General features: G+C 51.2%; 1 protein-coding gene across 1 annotated transcript in view; it reads left to right on the top strand.

The window, feature by feature from the left end:
- Positions 1-3,043: 3,043 nt before the first annotated feature.
- The window catches only part of STOML1 (stomatin like 1), a 158,709-nt gene continuing 142,127 nt past the window's right edge, over positions 3,044-19,625 (top strand). Inside the window, exon 1 of the mRNA XM_050797748.1 lies at positions 3,044-3,047. The gene's annotated coding sequence lies outside the window, so the exon portion shown is untranslated. The remainder of the gene's footprint in view (positions 3,048-19,625) is intronic.

Here is a 19,625-nt window from a genome sequence, read left to right as displayed (position 1 = left end):
AACTACATACACGCATTAAAGGATTTAAAGAAATATCAACGCTTGGTGAAGACGGTTAAAAGAGAATTTAGAGAAATAATTTTTAGTATAAGTATGTCCTAAATATGCATGGTACATACTTACCAAATAATTATTTGTTATCAGAAATCTAAATTTAACTGGGCGTCCTATATTTTATCTGTCATCTCTACCCCAAAGCCAAGCAGGACATAGTCCAGAGTCCTATCTTCCAGCAGGTGACCTAGCCTGGGACAGGGCCTGGCTAGGGGCAATTGTGCATTGGATGGGTTAGAGATGCCAGTCATTCAATGTGTCAAAGGTTTGCCAGACCTGTATACAATCAATATTATTTTTATTTAATATTTTTGTCTAAAGCAACTTTAAAAATTTTAACCTTTTTTTTTTGAAATACAGATTCAGAGGAAATTTCAATGATGGTATAGAGAGGTTTCATGGACTCCTCACTCAGTTTCCTCCAAAGGTTCTATTTTGTATAAATGTAGGACAATATCTAACAATGTCATGTGTCTAGGTCTATGCCATTTTATCACATATGTAGACTCCTTTAACCACCGCTACAATCAAGACACAGAACTATTCCACCACCATGAAAATCCCCCTCCTGCTATTCCTCTGCACTCATTCCTGGCTTTTCCCCTCCACTATTCCTGTCTCAGTGAATGAATGAATGAATAAAGGCCTGACATGGTGGCTCACAGCTATAATCCCAGCACTTTGGGAGGCCAAGGCAGGTGGATCAGTTGAGGCCAGGAGTTCAAGACCAGCCTGGCCAACTTGGCAAAACCCTGTCTCTACTAAAAATACAAAAATTAGCCAGGCATGATGGTGCACGCCTGTACTCCCAGCTACTCGGGAGGCTGAGGCACAAGAATAACTTGAACTCAAGAGGTGAAGGCTGCAGTGAGCCAAGATCATGCCACTGCACTCCAGTAGGCCAGAGTGAGACATTGTCTCAAAAACCAAACAAAAACTAAACAAAAAAAAGAACAGTATATAAATGGAATCACACCGTATGTGGCCTTTTGAGATTGGCTTTTATTTTTCTACTCAGCAAATGCCCTTTGGGATCCATCCAAGTTGTGCATGTTACTTTTTATTGTTTTTCTGTTTTTATTTATTTATTTATTTATTTATGAATGATGGAGTCTCGCTGTGTCGCCCAGGCTAGAGTGCAGTGGTGTGATCTCAGCTCACTGCGACCTCCACCTCCTGGGTTCAAGTGATTCTCCTGCCTCAGCCTCTTGAGTAGCTGTGACAAAAGCAACACACCTGACTTTTGTTTTTTGTGTTTGTTTTTTTTTTTTGAAACAAAGTTATGCTCTCGTTGACAGGCTGAAGTGCAATGGCACGATCTTGTTCTCGGCTCACTGCAACCTCTGCCTCCTGGATTCAAGTGATTCTCCTGCCTCGGCCTCCCAAGCAGCTGGCATTACAGGTGCCCGCCACCACGCCCAGCTAATGTTTTTGTATTTTTAGTAGTGATGGGGTCTTGCCATGTTGGCCAGGCTGGTCTCGAACTCCTGACTCAGGCGATCCACCTGCCTCAGGCTCCTAAAGTGCTGGGATTACAGGTGAGAGACACCATGCCCAGGCCTTTTTTTTTTTTTTTTTTTTTTTTTTTTTTTTTTTTAGTAGAGACAGGGTTTCACCCTGTTGGCCAGGCTGGTCTCCTGGCTGCAAGTGATCTGCTTGCCTTGGCCTCCCAAAGTGCTGGGATTACAGGCGTGAGCCACTGTATCTGGCCCCCTTTTTATTGTTGACTAGTATTTCATAGAATGGATTTATCAGTTTGCTTAACCATTCACCTATTGGGGGATATTTGGTTGTTTCCAGTTTGAGGCTATTACAAATAAATCTGCCATGAACAATCATGTGTGAGTTTTTGTGCAGACATCAGTTTTATTTTCTGGTACAAATGCCCAGATGCAATTGCTAGGTCATATATTGAGGTGCATGTTTAATTAAAGAAGCTGCAAAATTGTTTTCCAGAGTGTCTGCCAATATTTGATATTACCACTATGTTTGATTTGAGCTGTTCTAATAGATATGTAGTGATATCTTACTGTGGTTTTTTTAACTTCCATTTCCCCAGTGGTTGGTGTTGAAGATCTATTCATGTGCTTTAAGTCAACTCATTTTTAAAACATAAATAAATGTATTTAAAAAGGAAAGTTTGCTTGAGGAGGCCAAGGCAGGTGAATTGCTCAAGCCCAGGAGTTCAAGACCAACCTAAGCAACATGGTCAAACTCCGTCTCTACAAAAAATAAAAAAAAAATCCCCGGGTGTGGTGGTGTGTGCCTATGGTTTCAGCTACTCGGGAAGTGAGGCAGGAGGATGGCTTGAGCCTGGGAGGTTGAGGCTGTCGTAAGCCTTGATTGCACCATTATACTCCAGCCTGGGAGACAGAGCAAAACTGTGCGTTAAACAAATGAATGAAAGGAAATTTGTGATTAGTGGTTCTCAAAGTGTGGTCCCTGAGCCAGCAGCATCAGCATCACCATCACCTGAGAACGTTAGAAATGCAGATTCTCAGGTGCCACCGCAGACCTCCTGAATCAGAACCTCTGAGGCGTGGGTTCAGTGATCTGTGGGTTAACAAGCCCTCCCGGTGAGAATCGGTCTCATTTACTACAAATGGAAGGTAATGGTAAAAATAAATGCATCTGCGTATCACCTGAAATCCTCTTGTGGGCCCCAGGTTCACACACCACACTTCCGGGCAGGAACCCCACCCACAGAGGCTATGACAAGAATGCTCCTGCCCCTGGGGCTGTGCGGTGACAGCTCACACAGCTCCACAGTGGCGGTTCTGAGTTTGGGAAGCGCTGATGCAGTCCTACTACAGCCCTTTCTGCCCTTTACTGGACTGAGAAAATCCAGGCCCTGAGGAGGGCGAGACTTGCCCAAGGTCACCCAGCAACATGGTCAGTCTCCTTTCCCAGGGTCCTCACAGTGCCTGGCCTGTTTAAAGCCTGCCTCTATTCACTGCTGAGTGAAAACTCCAGCTCCAAAACAGAATATGGGGAAGGATACTATCTTGTGCAGCTTATGTTTATAGCTGCAGATACATGAGAAAAAAAGTCAGAAAATACTGTTGAAGCAGTTATTTAGGGAGAGAAGGTGTTTGCTGGTCTTTTGTGTTTTTAACTTTTCTATATTTCATAATTTTTATCACAATAATGTTTAGTTACATAATCAAAATGTATTAAATGTTAAAAATTGACGAAGCCTTATCCAGCCACGGCCTATCGTTGGCAGAGTTAGGAAGCCTTCCAGATAGAGCAGCCCCGCACCTGCCCCAGGTCACACCCTGGGCCTGCGCGCATGCTAGGTCCTCTGTCTGGACATGGTCACTCCGTGGCGGCCTCCACGTCCATACCTACCAGCACCTCCTGTGGGCGAGGCCCTCCCCTGCATTCAGCCCTGGGCACTCCCTGGCCCAGAGGGCACCTCATGGTGTGAGAGTCCACCTGCCTGTCTCTAAAGAGAGGAAAGCTTGCGACATGTGTTCCGCTTGACCATCACCCCTGGCCTGGTACAGAAAAGTGGACAGTGGGTATTTGGTGAATAAATGAATGAATGATTGGAATGAATCCCCAAAATGGTGATTTCCAGAGGCCCTTCTCCAGCTGGCCCAGGTGGAACCAGTTCCACTTTTCACAGGAAAGCCAGGTGTGAGGAGTGGGGCAGGTATGTGTGAGGGGCCAGGTTCTCGAAGGCTGGACGGACACGGGGCTTGTGGCGGGTCTGGGGATGGCAGTGCTGCTGTGGGAACTTCGGGGAGGTCTCGTCCCTGGAATCCCCCCGGGTGTCCTGGTGCCCCCAGCTGCTGCGTGGTGTGAGAATTCCCGGCTGGTGGGGACACACAGGGACTTGTTTGGATTGGCCATCTGGTCCAGCCCAAGGAGCTGTGCCTCCAGCCCCTCAGGGAAAAACTCACTTCTGATGTGTGACAACAGCTGCAGGCAAGGGGAGGGAAAGGTGTGCTGGGCCTCGGACTTAGAAGCCAGAAGCCAGTTCATGCCCCTGCCTTGGTCTACGTGGGAAAGGGATGGGACCTCAGCTAGCTCCAGGGTCCTGGGTTATGGTCAGAACCCTCCCTTATGCACTTAGTGACTTGGGCTGACCCAGCCCCTCCCTGAGCCTCATCGGTGAAACCAGGGCTGGGCCAGGGCTCTCAACACCTTCCAGCTCCAATCTCTGGCTTTGTCCCAGGAGGGCCGGAGATGAGAGAGGTGATCCAGGCTCACCTGTTTACCTCAGCCTCCTTGTGGAGCCTCCCTCTTTCTGCCTGTGAGGTGGGTGGGACCAGAAGGAAGGGCACTCACCTGTGGGTCTCTGATTTCTCTGCCCAGGTGAGAAATAGATAGAAATAGAAATAGATCTGCCTGGAGAGCCTGGTCTATACCCAGTGCTCTGCTACACCCCATGGCCTGGTCACAACCTCCCTGCCTCCAGAACAGCCCTGGCCCAGGGAAGAAGCTGGTCTCTGCATCGAATGATAGGTAGAAAATGGAAGTTGGGATGGTAGCTCTGGAAAGGAGCCAAGGACGAGGTGCCTTCCCAAGGACATGGAGGGTTTTTCCAGAATGGAGCTTGACTGGTGCAGGCAAACATCAGGAGTTGGAAAGGGTGGCTCCCTCTGTGGGAGCTGGGGCGACTTGCCTGGGCCAAACAGTGGTAGGCTGTGGGTAGTGCAGGCACAGCTGGGGTGCCTGGAGCCTGGGGTCCCTGTCCTTGCAGAGGACTGGAATGCAAAACAAGTGTCCCCTGCCCTCTGGCTGGGGGACATCCTCTACTTCCAAGCCCAGACACACACCAGCTGCCACAAGCCCCTGAGGCTCTTCAGAGGACCAATGGGCAGCCACACCCACTCTGGGCCAGCCTACTGGGTACACCTCTGTCCTAGTCAGAGCCCAATGACTGAGGGGACTCTCTGGGGACAATGGGGGCAGTCTCATGCTGCCCTCTTACAGGTGGACCAGTCCCTGGGATGTGGTGTTGGGCTGGGGTGGGCTGAGGCTGTTCTCTGCCGGGGTGCCTGGTGGACAGCAGGTGGAACAACTTCTCCTTGGCTTTCCTGGACCGCAGGACACAGCTGAACACTGCACTTTATCTTGGATGCCTTTGGATTCTCAGGGGACCCTGGGAAGGAAGAGGGGCTCACCCTGCAGGAGGCCAGGGCCCTGGGCCATGCTTTCTCCCCCCAGTCCCTCCAGCAGGCACCTCCTCTCCAGATCGACATCACCTGATTCCTGAAGGCCTGGGCTACTAACAAGAGCACCAACACCCTCATCAAGGCCTGTTCTTACACCAGAGCAGCTACTACATGAGTTCGGAGCTGAAGAGGGTGGAGAGAGAATGCAGGGCTCTGTAAGAGTTCTCAGCTCCCTGCTGTGGTGGGTCCCGTAGAAGGTCACCCAGAAATCTGCAGTGCTGTAAGTCACTGGGAGGAAGCTGCAGCAGACATGCATTTCCCAGCCTGGTAGATGGAGAGGTGTGTCTGGGTCCCCGAGTGGGAGGCCAAAACGTGGCATTGGATCTGGCAGTGCAGGAATTCTAGCCAGCTCTGGGGCCCTGGGAAGTCATTTAACCTCTCAGAACCCCACTCCTGGTCACCATGGGGCTCTTGTATGGATGTAAAGACCCCCCCGGCCACTTATGTCCCATCAGTGGAAGCCTAGCATGGGTGGAGACCCCTGAGACTGAACTCAGTGGCGGGATCCAGCCCGCCCAGCTCTCCTACATAGAACCCAGAGCCAGCAGGGTGGGCTTCCTAGAGACACAGGAGCTCCTGTGGGCTTGGGAGGATGAGCAGGGGTCCCTTTGGGAAGGTGGAAGAGGCTGCAGTCAGTGGAGGCCATCATGAGGCAGAGCTTGGGCAAAAGGGGCATGACTGGGGGATCTGAGACCCAACAGAGCCTGGACTGAGGACACTGTGGCCACCTCCAGGTGCCACTCAGGCAGTAGAAGCTGAGCTAGGGCTGGGCCCCCTGGTCCTCAGTAAGGCCTCGCCAGTCTTGGAAGCTGTACCCAAGGTGGCTTCATGTAAGGGCGCGTCTGAGCACTTTTTTTTGAGAGAGGGTCTTGCTCTGTCATCCAGGCTGCAATTCAGTGGCACGATCAGAGCTCACTGCAGCCTCAAACTCCTGGGCTCAAGTGATCCTCCCACCTCAGCCTCCCAAAGAGCTGGAATTATAGGCCTGAGCTATGGAGCCCGGTTTTAAATCTTAATAAATATCTCCCCCGGTCTGCTACCCTGGCTGACACACAGGCTGGCATCTTGCGCCTAGACAGACATGTTTCTGGACTTGGTTCCATTTGTTCTGACGGGCTCCTCTCTCAATGACTGCACGTTACAGTATGTGGCTATCCTTACACGTTTCTGTATATAACTGAGGGTTAGTGTATTAATGTCAAAATTTTACTGGTGTTTCTAGGCTGGGTGGAATGTTTAAGTTAATTTAGTTGTGGGCATCATGACGATTTAGGCTTTCCCTCCAGGAATGGTGATTCTAGGACGCAGGTTTTGCACATTCTGGTTTATTGCTAGGCTCACTGCCACAGAGGGATGGCACTGCTCCACGTGCCATGCCCAAGAGATGTCCCACCTTATCTTTCTAAATCAAGCTGAATGTTCTTAGCTAACAGGATATCATCAGTGCTGCAGGGACTCACTCCCCACAACCCGAGATGAAGCGAGGCGGAGACTGTGGAGCAGATCCGTGCTGAGTGCATTCGTCCTTCCTGACCCGTACTGCTGCTGGCTGGGGCTGCGTCTGAGCCATCAGAGGACATTGATTCGGGGATGGGGCTGGGGGCGGTGCTGGAGAGATGCCCCTCACCTCCCTCAGCTCCTCCTGTCCACCCAACACTTGGACACCAAGGCCCCTGACTTCCAGGCCCCATAACGGGGTGCTGCATGGAAACAAAGTGTAGGCCCAGAACCTGGAGTTTGGGTCACTCCTCTTTCCAGTCGAAACCTTTGTCCCTCCCAGATGATTCCACCCTCATGGCTCTATGGGCCAAATATCCTAAACAAAGGCCTGAACAGGGGTCTATATCCGAGTAGCCAGAAAACACACACGGAAAGGCTCTGCATGTCCCCTGTGGCCTGCCAGAGGTAAGAGCCTGCCCGTCAAAATGCCCAGTCCTGGTTCTTGCAGGGAGGTGAGGAGCGGAGGAAGAAAAGATCCATCTCATTCTTCATCAGAAACCTAAACTTGGGAAAGCCAGACACAGTACATTTCTTAATGATCCTGATACTTTTATAACTGGTTACAGCAGGGTCACATGCACAACTGTTTTCCAGCATCTTTCAACTGGCCACATAACATCCTGTAACTTCTTCTTTTTTTAATTTTAATTTTGTAAGGCCAGGGGCAGTGGCTCATACCTGTAATCTCAACACTTTCGGAGGCTGAGGCAGGAAGACTGCTTGAGGCCAGGAGTTCGAGACCAGTCTGGGCAACATAGCAAGACCCCATATGCAACAGAGAAAAACCCTGTCTCAAAAAATATTTTTTTGAGTATAGTGGCATGATCACAGCTCACCGTAGCCTACAACTCCTGGGTTCAAGTGATACTCCCACCTCAGCAGCTGGGACTCTCAGAGCACACTACCACATCTGGCTGATGTTTTAATTTTTGGTAGAGATGCGGTCTCACTACGTTGCCCAGGCTGGTCTTGAACTCCTGGCCTCAAGAGATCCTCCCAATGCGATCTCACAATGCTCTGGGGTTACAGGCATGAACCGCCATGCAGCCCCTGCAAAATCTAACTGTTCTTCAGGCGCTTCTTTTGGACCTCCTAGCTAGACTGCCATTGGCAAATATTAGTTTATTATTTTCCCACATTTATGTTAATGGTTTCCCATGTTTTATTTGTCTAGTCTAGGGTTTCTCAATAGCATCACTATTGGTGTTTTGGGCTGGATAATTCTTTGTTATGGAGCTGTTTGTGCCTCGCAGGATATTTAGCAGCATCCCCAGCCTCCGCCTGCTACATGCCAGTAGCACTCCTCAGTGTGACAGCCAAAATGATTTCAGATATTGTCAAATATCCCCAGGGAGGCAAAATCACCTCCACTTGAGAACTGCTGACCTAAAAAACCTCTGGAACAATGTTAGATCATGGTAATGATAACACATACTGCTCCTGAGCTTAATGGGAATACCTCTGGCATCAAAGTATAGTAGTACCTGTATACTACTGTCTGGGCTGTTATTAGTACACTGTATTAGTCCATTCTCATGCTGCTATGAAGAAATACCCATGACTGGGTAATTTATAAAGAAAAGAGGTTTAAGTTGACTCAAGTTCTGCATGGCTGGGGAGGCCTCAGGACACTTACAATTGTGGCAGAAGACACCTCTTCACAGGGCAGCAGGAGAGAGAAGGAGAGCCGAGCAAAGGGGAAAGCCTGTTATAAAACCATCAGATCTTGTGAGAACTCACTCACTATCATGAGAACAGCATGGGAGAAACTGCCCCCATGATTCAATTATCTCCACCTGGTCCCACCCTTGACACGTGGGGATTATTGCCATTCAAGGTGAGATTTGGATGGGGACACAGAGCCAAACCATATCATATCCTTTATATTAGCATACTGTATCAAAGTATACTTTTCTTTCTTTTTCTTTTTTCTTGGGGGACAGAGTCTCACTCCGGCTCTGGCTGGATTGCAGTGGCACGATGTCAGCTCATGGCAACCTCGGCCTCCCGGGTTCAAGCAATTCTTGTGCCTCAGCCTCCCGAGTAGCTGGAACAGGTGCGTGTCACCACGCCCAGCTAATTTTGATTTTGTTTTTAGTACACATGGGGTTTGACATATTGGTCAGGCTGGTGTCAAACTCCTGGCCTCAAGTGATTCTGCCACTTTGGCCTCCCAAAGTGCTGGGATTACATGCGTGAGCCACTGCACCCAGGTTGAAGTATAATTTTCACAATGTGAAAAGCTTGACTTTCATACAAATAATGAAGGAATACGTATAAGATATTTCTTTAATTTACAAGGGAGTCAGCAACACGGTGAAGCTAGTTCCAGGAGTGTTTTGAGAGACAGTGTCTATAGTGCTCCAGGAAGGGCATTCCAAAATGCATTCTGAGATAAAGACAAAACTTGTTAATATCCTAAAGGGAGGCCGGGCGTGGTGGCTCACGCCTGTAATCCCAGCACTTTGGGAGGCTGAGGCGGGCAGATCACCTGAGGTCAGGAGTTCAAGATCAGCCTGACCAACATGGTGAAACTCTGTCTCTACTAAAAATACAAAAATTAGCCAGGCGCGGCGGTGGGCGCTTGTAGTCCCAGCTACTCAGGAGGCTGAGGCAGGAGAATTGCTCAAACCCGGGAGGTGGAGGCTGCAGTGAGCCGAGATCATGCCGCTGCACTCTGGCCTGGGTGACAGAACAAGATTCTGACTCAAAAAAAAAAAAAAAAAAAAAAATCGTATTGGGAAATAAAACTGTCCTCTTTGGGAGTTATCTTTCCTACTGGACAGAAATCTATAAGTTAACTTAAATACATATTCTCCAGTATATTCATAACATATTCTCTAGTATATTTCCTTACATTAGTGGTTTTCAAACCACGGTCTCAAATTGGAAGCATCAGCGTCACCTGGGAACATAGACATGCAATGCTCAGGCCCCACCTCAGTCCTACTGAGTTAGAAACTCTGGTATGGAGCCCAGCAGCCGGTTTCACAAGCCCTGCAGGGGATTATGATGCACTCTAATATGTGAGAACCACTGCTTTAGTCAATCTTTATTTGTAAAACAAATATCGGTGGAACAATGCTGCAGTTTGACATTAAAAGGGCACGCCACCCACCTTTAAAAGTTGAACCATTCTTACTTTTTTTTTTTTTTTTTTAAATGAGACAGAGTCTCACTCTGTTGCTCAAGCTGACTGAAATGCAGTGGTGCAATCTCAGCTCACTGCAACCTCCACCTCCCAGGTTCAAGCAATTCTTGTTCCTCAGCCTCCCAAGTAGCTGGGATTACAGGCATCCAGCACCATGCCCAGCTAATTTTTATTTATTTATTTATTTATTTAATTTATTGTAGTGACGGGTTTTGCCCTGTTGGTCAGGCTGGTCTCCAACTCCTGACCTCAGGTGATCTGCCTGCCTCGGCCTCCCAAAGTGCTAGGATTACAGGCATGAGCCACTGCACCCAGACTTTCTTTTTTTCTTTTTTCCTCTTTTTTTGAGATAGTCTCCTTCTGTTGCTCAGGCTGGATAGAGTACAGTGGTGCCATCATGGCTCACTGCAGCCACCACCTCCCATGCTCAAGAGATCCTCCCACTTCAGCCTCTTAGGTAGCTAGGAAGACACGAGTGCACCAGCACAAGCAGCTAATTTTTTTGTAGAGACTGGGGTCTCCCTATGTTGCCCAAGCTGGTCTAGAACTCCTGGGCTCAAGCGATTCGCCAGCCTTCGCCTCCCAAAGTGCTATGATTACAGGTCTTATGTTCTTAAAATTTTTCTTTGACATGGTATAGGATAGTCTAGTAACTTAACATACTGTTGCTTTCACCAGGATAGTGCTTATGATTTGTAAAAGAACTCTTCAGAAACGAGCTCAATTTTACCATGAATTGGGACACTTTCCATTTCTATTCTACAGAGCAGTTTGTCATGAGCTCTGTCTTTTGAAAACTTGAAAGCCTGCAACAATCAAACCAGCTGCACCTGGTGCATGGGATAGGCATGGAATTGAGGAGAGAGTTCAAACTACAGTCAGCCCTCTGTATCCTCGGGTTCTGTATCCTTGGATTTAACCAACTGTGCATCAAAAATACGTGGAAAAAGTAAAACAATAAAAAAACACAAAAATTTAAAAATACTTTATAACTTTTTTCCACTGTCTTTTGTAATGCCTTAATGCGGTCCTCAGTTAAACTGGCGGTTGGCGCTGGTTTTTTCCAGGGAAGCATTCTGGGAGCCGGGGGAGACGCCAGCATTTCCTCCTTGGCACCTGCAGTGGGCTGGGGTCTGCTCTCAACCTCACTGGAGCAGGCGCTGCCCTCCCAGAGGCCGTTAGTCCTAGTCACGTGATAACTCCCAAAGAGGAAGTATTTACAAAGTATTTATGTTGTATAAGGTATTATAGTAATCTAGAGATGATTTAAAGTATATGGAAGGATGTGCATAAGTTATATGCAAATACTGTGCCATATTATATCAGGAACTTGAGCATCTGTGAATTTTGGTGTCTCCTGGGTCCTGGAACCAATATCCTGAAGTTACTAAGGGATGACTGTATTCAATTTCTTCTTTGGTTATTGGTTTATTCTCTAATATATTTTTGTTGTTTTGTCTTTTTGTTTTTGCCTCTTCAAGTCAACGTTGGAAACTTAGTTGGTCTAGACTACCCATTAGCTCAAAGCTACCAGTAAGCAGACTACCACTGCAATCTAAGCAATCGATTTTTTTTCCCCATCAGATTGGCAAAAATTAAGATAAGCATCTATTGATGTTGAAGCTGTAGGGAGTTTTCCTGAGCATATTAATTATGACAGCCCTTTTTGCTAGGCACCTAGACGATTCATCAAAATGAAATAAAATACCCACGCACTTGAAGAAGTTATCTGGTTTATTATCTGGGTGCTGGTTATGTGAGGTCTACAGTTGATGAAAACTTATTAACCTTTATATTTCTAATAGGTACAATTTTCTGCATGTGTAGTATATTTCAATAGTTTTTAAAATGTCTTTTGCCACAGCCCGCAGCTGTGTATAATGCTATTCCCTTAACAGTGGAAAACATGGCAATGACTTGAATCTCCCTGGCTCCCGGGATCCTACCCGCTTAAGTTAATGAAAATAAAAGTAAATGAAATAACTTCCACTGTCTTTCGTAACGCCTTAATTCGGTCCTCAGTTAAACTGACGGTTGGCGCTGGTTTTTTCCAGGGAAGGATTCTGGGAGATGGAGGAGGAGACTCCAGCAGTTCCTCCTTGGCACCAGCAGTGGAACGCGGGGCCGCTCCCAGCCTCACTTGAGCAGCCCCCGCCCTCCCAGAGGCCTCAGTCCCAGTCACGTGATGGTCGACTCAGCTGACCCGGCCCAACCAGAAAAAGAAATTCCTGGGCCCTGGCTTCCTGGTGCGATAATGAGGCACGGGCTGCTGGAGCGGGAATGAGGGGGCGCCAGTGGCTCCGGAAACGGTGGGGGAGGTTGTATGCACTGGCCTCTCCGCAAACAGTGTGTGCGCGCGTTGAGGGCTGCCTGTCTGGCAGAGAAAAGCCCACCGCTATCCCGCTCCCGAGTGTGGCGCTTAGACAGAGCAGGCAGGCCTGACTTAGAGTCCCCGTGCTTCCCTGGTGGACGGAAGGGCTCCTGCCTCCCCGGGCAGGAAATGCGGCTTGTCTGGAGCTGAGAGTCCTTTCAGGTCCTCCCCAGCCCCAGGAGGGCCCCCCAAGGACACCCCGTTCCCCAGCCCTGCTGTGGGACTTGTACAACAACGTGCTTAGACTCAGGCTCACTCTTCCACACTGTTAGGAAGCCCCACCGCTCTTTCCAGACCCAGAAAGTAGTAGTTTTGGAGCTGAGCCTTATCGATCCATCCTTACGTTCTAAGTGCCTAGTCTATACCATAAAGTGTGCTAGGCACTGGGAGGACTTGAGTTGCCCCAGGAAGGGGAAATTGGAGGCTTGAATTGGCAGTCATAGTTAAGGCTCCGGGGCAGAGACCTAACTGCGCCTTGTGTGTAGTGCTAAGGGGGTTTCCTGAGGATGCCATCAACCTTAAAGACGGATGGCAGGAGCTGGCTGGCTGAAGTACAGTTTGTGTACCAGGGGTTGGGAGGAAAGGGTGGGAGGCGTGCATCTTCAGACAGGAAACAGCATGTGTAGAGACTTCAGGTGAGAGAGAGCATGGCTCCCCAGGAAGGAATGCATTTCCCATAGCTGGGAGAGTATCATCTGGAGGTTAGAGAAAGATGAGGCTGGACAAGTAAAGACCAAATCTTCCTGGCTCTTGGATCACCACAATCAAGATAATGAACATTCCACCGGACCCCAAAATTTCCTTATGTGAGGGGCTATCTTAGGAAGTATGATCAAGAAGGGCTGGCCTGCCAGGGTGTAGTGACTCACGCCTGTAATCCCAGCACTTTGAGAGTGTGCAGATGACCTGAGGTCAGGAGTTTGAGATCAGCATGGCCAACGTGGTGAAACCCTGTCTTTACTAAAAATACAAAAAAGCTGGGTGTGGTGATGTATGCCTGTAGTCCCAGCTACTTGGGAGACTGAGGCAGGAGAACTGCTTGGACTCGGGAGGTGGAGGTTTCAGTGAGCCAAGATTGCGCCATTGCACTCCAGCATGGGCAGCAGAGGGAGACTCCGTCTTTAAAAAAAAAAAAAAAAAGAAGAAGAAGTGCTAGTCTGATGAGGTGTCACTTTAGCAGAGAGTGGAATGAAATAAAGGATGGCAAGCCACACAGAGAGTGCAGCAGGCATGGCGGCGGGAGCAAGGCTGGTGTCCCTGAGCAACAGCAGGGAAGCTGGAGTGGCTGGACTTGTGTCAGTATGGGGAAGAAGGGAGAGAGGTCACTCGTCTCTGTGAAGCCCAGGACTTTGTTTTATCCCCTACTGTACCCCCAGCACATAGAGTGGGAACTAGCACAGAGAAGGCACTCAATTGATGTTTGCTGAGCAGACGAATGCCTGGAGTAGACCTCAGAGCAGGGTTTGGTGGCAGGGTGGGTCAGGGAGAGAGTTCACTCAACAGCCTGGTGATAGGGGAGAACAAGAGGCCAGAGGGTATCCATCTATGATGGGGACCAGGGGTCCCTGCTGGGCAGCAGTGTAGGAGACACACGGATCCTGGCCACACCTCAGCCTTCCCTCCAGCCTGAGTACCTACCTCCCTCCCTTGCAGAGGTTCCGGTTCTGTGGTGATCTGGACTGTCCCGACTGGGTCCTGGCAGAGATCAGCAGCTGGCTAAGATGGTTGAGTGCACAGGGTCTGCTCTGGTGGAGGAGGGGCGTTGGGTCTGGGGATTGTGGGTTTAGATGATGGTGAGGTTTCTCTGGGGTTAGGACCTCAGTGCTCTCAGCCTGTGCTACCATGCTTTGTGACCTTAATCAGTGGCTGGCCTGCTCTGAGCCAGTCCCCAGGAAGGAGGGGTGAGGTTTGCCAGCCTGGCTGATGTAAGGACTTCCCTTCCAGTCCTCTGTGAAGTTGCAGCTGCTCTGCAGCCAGGTACTAAAGAGCTGCTGGGACGGGGGATTGATGTGAGTACAAGACCCAGCACCCCATTGTTCCATGACCTTATGACCCCCAGTGCCCTGAAGCTCTGCACTAGGGCCAGGGAGATGAGTGAATCAGCCTCTCAACCTCTCTGGGTACCTCCCTTCCTTCTTTTCAGCCTGTCTGTTCCTTATTGCAGGATCCAGGCTAGAGTTGAGGGGTTGGTGAGCAGGGGTCTGGCACCCCTTGAAGGTCTCCTTTCCCCATAGAGTGAGAAGATCCTGAAGCTGACGGCTAATGCCAAGTTTGGTGAGTACCCCGCTGAGTCCACAGGCCCCGGGCAACCCTGCGACCTCGACCTGGTGCCTGGTACAGAGGCCCCCACACCCCCCATCCCAGCAGCATCCTTAACCTACCTTCCCTAGTGGAGGAACATGAGGGAAAGAAAGACATTGACAGTCCCACCTTCCTGTTCTCTGCCAGCTCCTGGTGGAGCAGTAGCAGTGCCTGTGGCTCCAGGAGGCCTGAGGGCTTTGAGCTGAAGTTAAGAGGGCAACAGGGAGGTGGCTGGGCCCACAGTGACACCCCCTGTCCCACTCACGGGTCCATCAGAGTCAGGCAATATGAAGGCCACAGTGGCAGTGCTGAGTTTCATCCTCTCCAGTGCGGCCAAGCACAGTGTTGATGGTGGATGCTTGTCCAGTGAACTGCAGCAGCTGGGGCTGCCCAAAGGTATGGGTTGTGGGTGGGCAGCTGGGCAGTCTGTGGGCCAAGGGCTGCTAGAGAGGGGGCCAGGCCCTGTGACCCTATGGTGTGCCCTGCCCTGTCTGGGCCAGGAACCCAAGCCCAGCTCCCACCTGATACCTCCAGAGCTACTCCATTCTACCCCCAGAGCACGTGGCCAGCCTGTGCCACCCTTATGAGGAGAAGCAAAGCCTCTTGCAGAAGCACTCGGGGTCTGCAACCTACGCAGTAAGTATGAGCCCAGCCAGTGTCCGCGCTCATTCTAGAAGGTGCACGCAACATGCAAAGTGCATGGAGAGTCCAGGGAGATGACTTAACCACAGTCACATGCCCAGCAGCCGCAGAGCTGGGACCTGGCCCTGGGTCTCCTGACTCCACGGGCTGTGCGATGTGTACATACAGGATCAGGCCTCGCCCTTTTCTCCTAGCTGACCCTTTCCTAGTCCCCCATGCCCCATGGGTGAGCACCCAGCTCACTCTCTTTCCTCCCTCTCCAAAGTGTGGTCTCTTGCAGCACGAGTGGCAGAAGGGGCAGCAGAGACTATGGACCCCTCAGCTGCATCTAAGACCTCTGTGTGGTCTAGCTGTGTGTGCTGGAGGGGGGCTCTTGGCCACCATTTCCCCCTCTGTAAATGAGACCGATACCTGTGGCATGGAGGACAGGAGGCTGGTGTGCGTGCCAAGCACTTGGAGCAGGGCCCTGAGTGAGCATGGACGTGGGAGCAGGGGTGTTCCTCGACTTTATGTACCTTAGGGATGGGAGTGGGGCTACCTGTGTGGGTTGACAAGGCATTGCTTTCCCCTACCCCACCTCTGTCCCAGCCCTGCAAGTCAGTCCTTGGGGGTCTAGGAGGGAAGAAGCGCCTGGCTGTGTGACCTCGGGCTGGTACCTGGGCCTCTCTGGCTCTGAGTTCCTGGGAAAGTCAGCACCCAAGGAACGCCCTCCAGTTTAGCACCTTGACAAGAAGGGTGGGGACACTAGGTTCAGGCCCACCCCTCTGGTCCAAACCCCTCGGCCCCAGCTGGAGGATGAGGAGATGCTGGGCTTGGGTGGGGGAATCTCCTTAGCTTGGCTAAAAGGCTCAAGGTGTCAAAGGCTCAGCCTGCCCCCCAGGAAGGAGCCTGGGCCCAGCCAGTCACCAGGACAAGGGCAACTATGGCGAGCAGGAGGTCCAGGATGAGGAGAACCACGGCATAGCTGGAGATGAAGGTGTCCAGCGGGCTGGAGGCTTTGGGGCCAGGAGTACTTAGAGCAGAACAAGAAGGCTATGACCAGGCGGGGCCCCGCCTCCCGGACTTCTGAGAAGGCAGAATCTGCACTCAGAAGGTGCTGTGGGACCAGAGAGTGGGGCTAGGAGCATCTTGGAGGGCTCCATGAGCAGGGGAGGCAGGCTTCAGATCAGGGCATGTGGAGGAGGCAGATGGACAGAGGGAGGAGGCCTGCAGAGGGAAGGAGGTACTGACCGAGGTCTGGGATGACCGTGTCTACCAAGAGGCCCTCTGCCTCCCCCAGGGTGTGCAGACACTGGCGCGCACAGTCCTACCTGAGGGCCCGGGCTGGTGCCAGCCTGAAGGTGGCACCCATTCTAGTGATCAGTGGATCTGGACTGGTGGCAGAATCATCACAGACTTCAGGGGCCTGCGCAACCTTGCAGGACTAGGGGAGGTCATCTCTTCCAGCCTCCTGCCCTCGACCCCAGAACCCTGGTCTGAGCCCTGGGTCACCCAGGGCCACCCCGGACCCCCTAGAATTCCTCTACCACCACTTGGTCAAAGTTCTGCAGAGGTCTGAGGATGAGGGTCAGCTGGGGGGTCAGGAGAGGATGAAGAGGGTCACAGCTCTACCAAACCAAGCCTTATTTCTTGTGGCCCCTGGCCTACTCCTCTGATGCCAACCTCCGGCTGGCCCAGCCCTGCAGAGTAGGTGCTCAAAGGCATCAGTAGCAGTTTGTCTTATGCTGGTCTCCCCCGAGGTCCCCCTCTGGAGCCCGGTACCACAGATCTCAGGGTGAGGGGTACAGCTCAGTCTTCCTTCCCCCTCATCCCCCTCACAGGGGCTTTGTCCACCAAGGCCCCTGACTGCTAGGGGACCCACACCCACGGCCTCCCTCTTTCTGACTGCTGGCCCTTCCACAGCCTGGATACTTGAGCTCTGGGCAGAGGGGTAACGATCCCAGGACTGTCTTCGCAAGCAGAGACGCTGCTTGGCATGAGGCCCTGACTCCTTGGGTTGAGCTCAGCAGCAGGTATGTCACCAAGGCCCCCTGGGCAGAAGGGGCTCAGTTCTGAGGGCCCATCACTTGCCACACCTGCATGTTCCTGCTAGGCATCCACCCTGGGGACCCAGCTTTCCCCCTGCCCCCAGCTGCTGGCAGCCCCATCTTAACTCATCCAGGGTCCTGGAGGCCACGCCAGGAAGCAGCCAGCAGCTGGGAGGAGCACTTGATGTTTCTGCATGTTTTTTTATGGAGCTCCCTTGGGTGGGAGGGGCTATAGACTCAAGGGAGACTGCAGGCCACCCCTTCCCCACTCCCTGGCTGGGTGGGCTTCCAGCTCAGGCGTCTGACTGGAAGGACGGGACCGTCCTGTCACAGAGGCAGGTCTGAGTAGTCCAGGCCCAGTTTTACCCTCCAGCGGGGCCCCTCCCATTCACTTGTCCAGCTGGCTTTGCCCAAAGCACAAGTGATGTCTATGTGGACTGTGTCCCCTGTCCCCAAAGGGAGTCTGGCTCCAGTCCTGGCCTGGAACTCAGAGACCTTAGAATTAGAGGCCACATCTGGCAGGGTGGACCAGCATGGTCTGCCCACAGCCAGGGCAGGTACCATGTTGGCAGCCCCAGACCTGACACCACTGCTCCCGTGTCCCCTCTCCACTTCCATCCTGCACATCACCTACACTACGTGCTGTCCCTGATGAATCCAAGCTGTCAGCTTCTGTCAGCTTGGCCACGAAGTCATACTGACCACAAGGAGAACGGTGCAGCCTGAGTTGGGGGCTAAGTGGGAATGGGCCTGGTGTGGGGTGGGGAAGGTGGGGGTGAGGCAGGTGTCTGGCGCCTCTCTGCTTATCTTCCCTTCTCCCTTGCCCACAAAGGAGGCATCTTCTCCATGTCCCTCTGCCACCCTGGGGACATAAAATACTGCCCCAGGTCTGTCTTTCCTTGGACGTAGCCCACCTACCTTCCTGTGGGACTCAGGGCTTTGTTTTGTCCTGTGGCCCACATGAGAAGCAATTATCCCTGCTCTGCTCAGCTGAGAGAGGACAAACTGAGGCAAAGCAGGGGAACTGCTCTGTCATAGTCTGCCTGTTAATGGCAGAGTCAAGACCAGCCCTTCCCTGATTGTCAGGTCCAGTGGACACCAAGCGTGAAGGCTGTATTAGCCCATTTTGCGTTGCACCAGAGGAACGCCTAAAATTGGTTTATTTATTTATTTTTGAGACAAAGTCTAGCTGTGTCGCCCAGGCTGGAGTACAGTGGCACGATCTCAGGTCACTGCAACCTCCGCCTCGTGGGTTCAGGCTATTCTCCTGCCTCAGCCTCCCAAGTAGCTGGAATTATAGCCATGCACCACCATGACTGGCTAATTTTTTGTATCTTTAGTAGAGACAGAGATTTGAGATGGAGTTTCGTTCTTGTGACCCAGGCTAGAGTGCAATGGTGTGAACTTGGCTCACTCCAACCTCTGCCTTCCAGGTTCAAGCAATTTTCATGCCTCAGCCTCCCAAGTAGCTTGGATTACAGGCATACACCTCCATGCCTGGCTAATTTTGTATTTTTAGTAGAGACAGGGTTTCACCAGATTGGCCAGGCTGGTCTTGAACTCCTGACCTTAAGTGATTCACTCACCTCGGCCTCCCAAAATGCTGGGATTACAGGCGTGAGCACCACTCCTGGCCCTGAGACTGGGTAATTTATAAAAGAGGTCTTTGCCTCACAGTTCTGCAGGCTGTACAAGCATCTGCTAGGCTTCTGGTGAAGCCTCAGGAAGCTTTTATTCCTGGCGGGAGGCAAAGAGGGAGCAGGCGTGTTGCATGGTGAGAGAGGAAGCAAGAGAGGGGAGGCATCAGGCTCTTTTAAACAACCAGCTCTCCAGTGAACTATTAGAAAACTCACTCATTGAATCACTTGAACCCAGGAGGTGAAGGTTCCTGTGAGCCGAGATCATGCCACTGCACTCCAGCCTGAGCTGTGAGTGAGACACTGTCTCAAAAAAAAAAAAAAAAAAAAAAAAAGATAAAGAAAAAGAAAAAAGAAGAAAACTCACTCATTACCATGGGGAGGGCACTAATCCATTCATGAGGGATCCCCCACCATGACCCAAACACCTCACACTGTAGGCCCCACCTCCAGCATTGGGGATCACATTTCAACATGAGATGTGGATGGGACAAGTATCCAAACTATGTCAGAGGCCTCCCCCTCCCTCTCATCAGAGTCTTCTGTCCTCAGTTCAGGTGCATGCTGGCCTCCATGCCTGGCTTCCTAGGAAGTCATCTTGGCCCCAAGGGGTTGGGCAGGGCCACTAGGCTGAGGGTTGGAGCCCTATCTCTCTTGGTCCCAGCCTGGGTCTCCATCACTGACTTTGCTTGTTGCGTTCTCTCCACACCTGCTCCCTGCCGCCCAGGGGTCAGTCTGGGTGCAGGCCTGGGTAGA

Source organism: Macaca thibetana, chromosome 7 (assembly GCF_024542745.1).
Source record: "Macaca thibetana thibetana isolate TM-01 chromosome 7, ASM2454274v1, whole genome shotgun sequence".
Lineage (NCBI taxonomy): Eukaryota > Metazoa > Chordata > Mammalia > Primates > Cercopithecidae > Macaca > Macaca thibetana.
The sequence above is the reverse complement of the archived record's forward strand: the minus strand, read 5'-3'. Positions and strand labels throughout refer to the sequence as shown.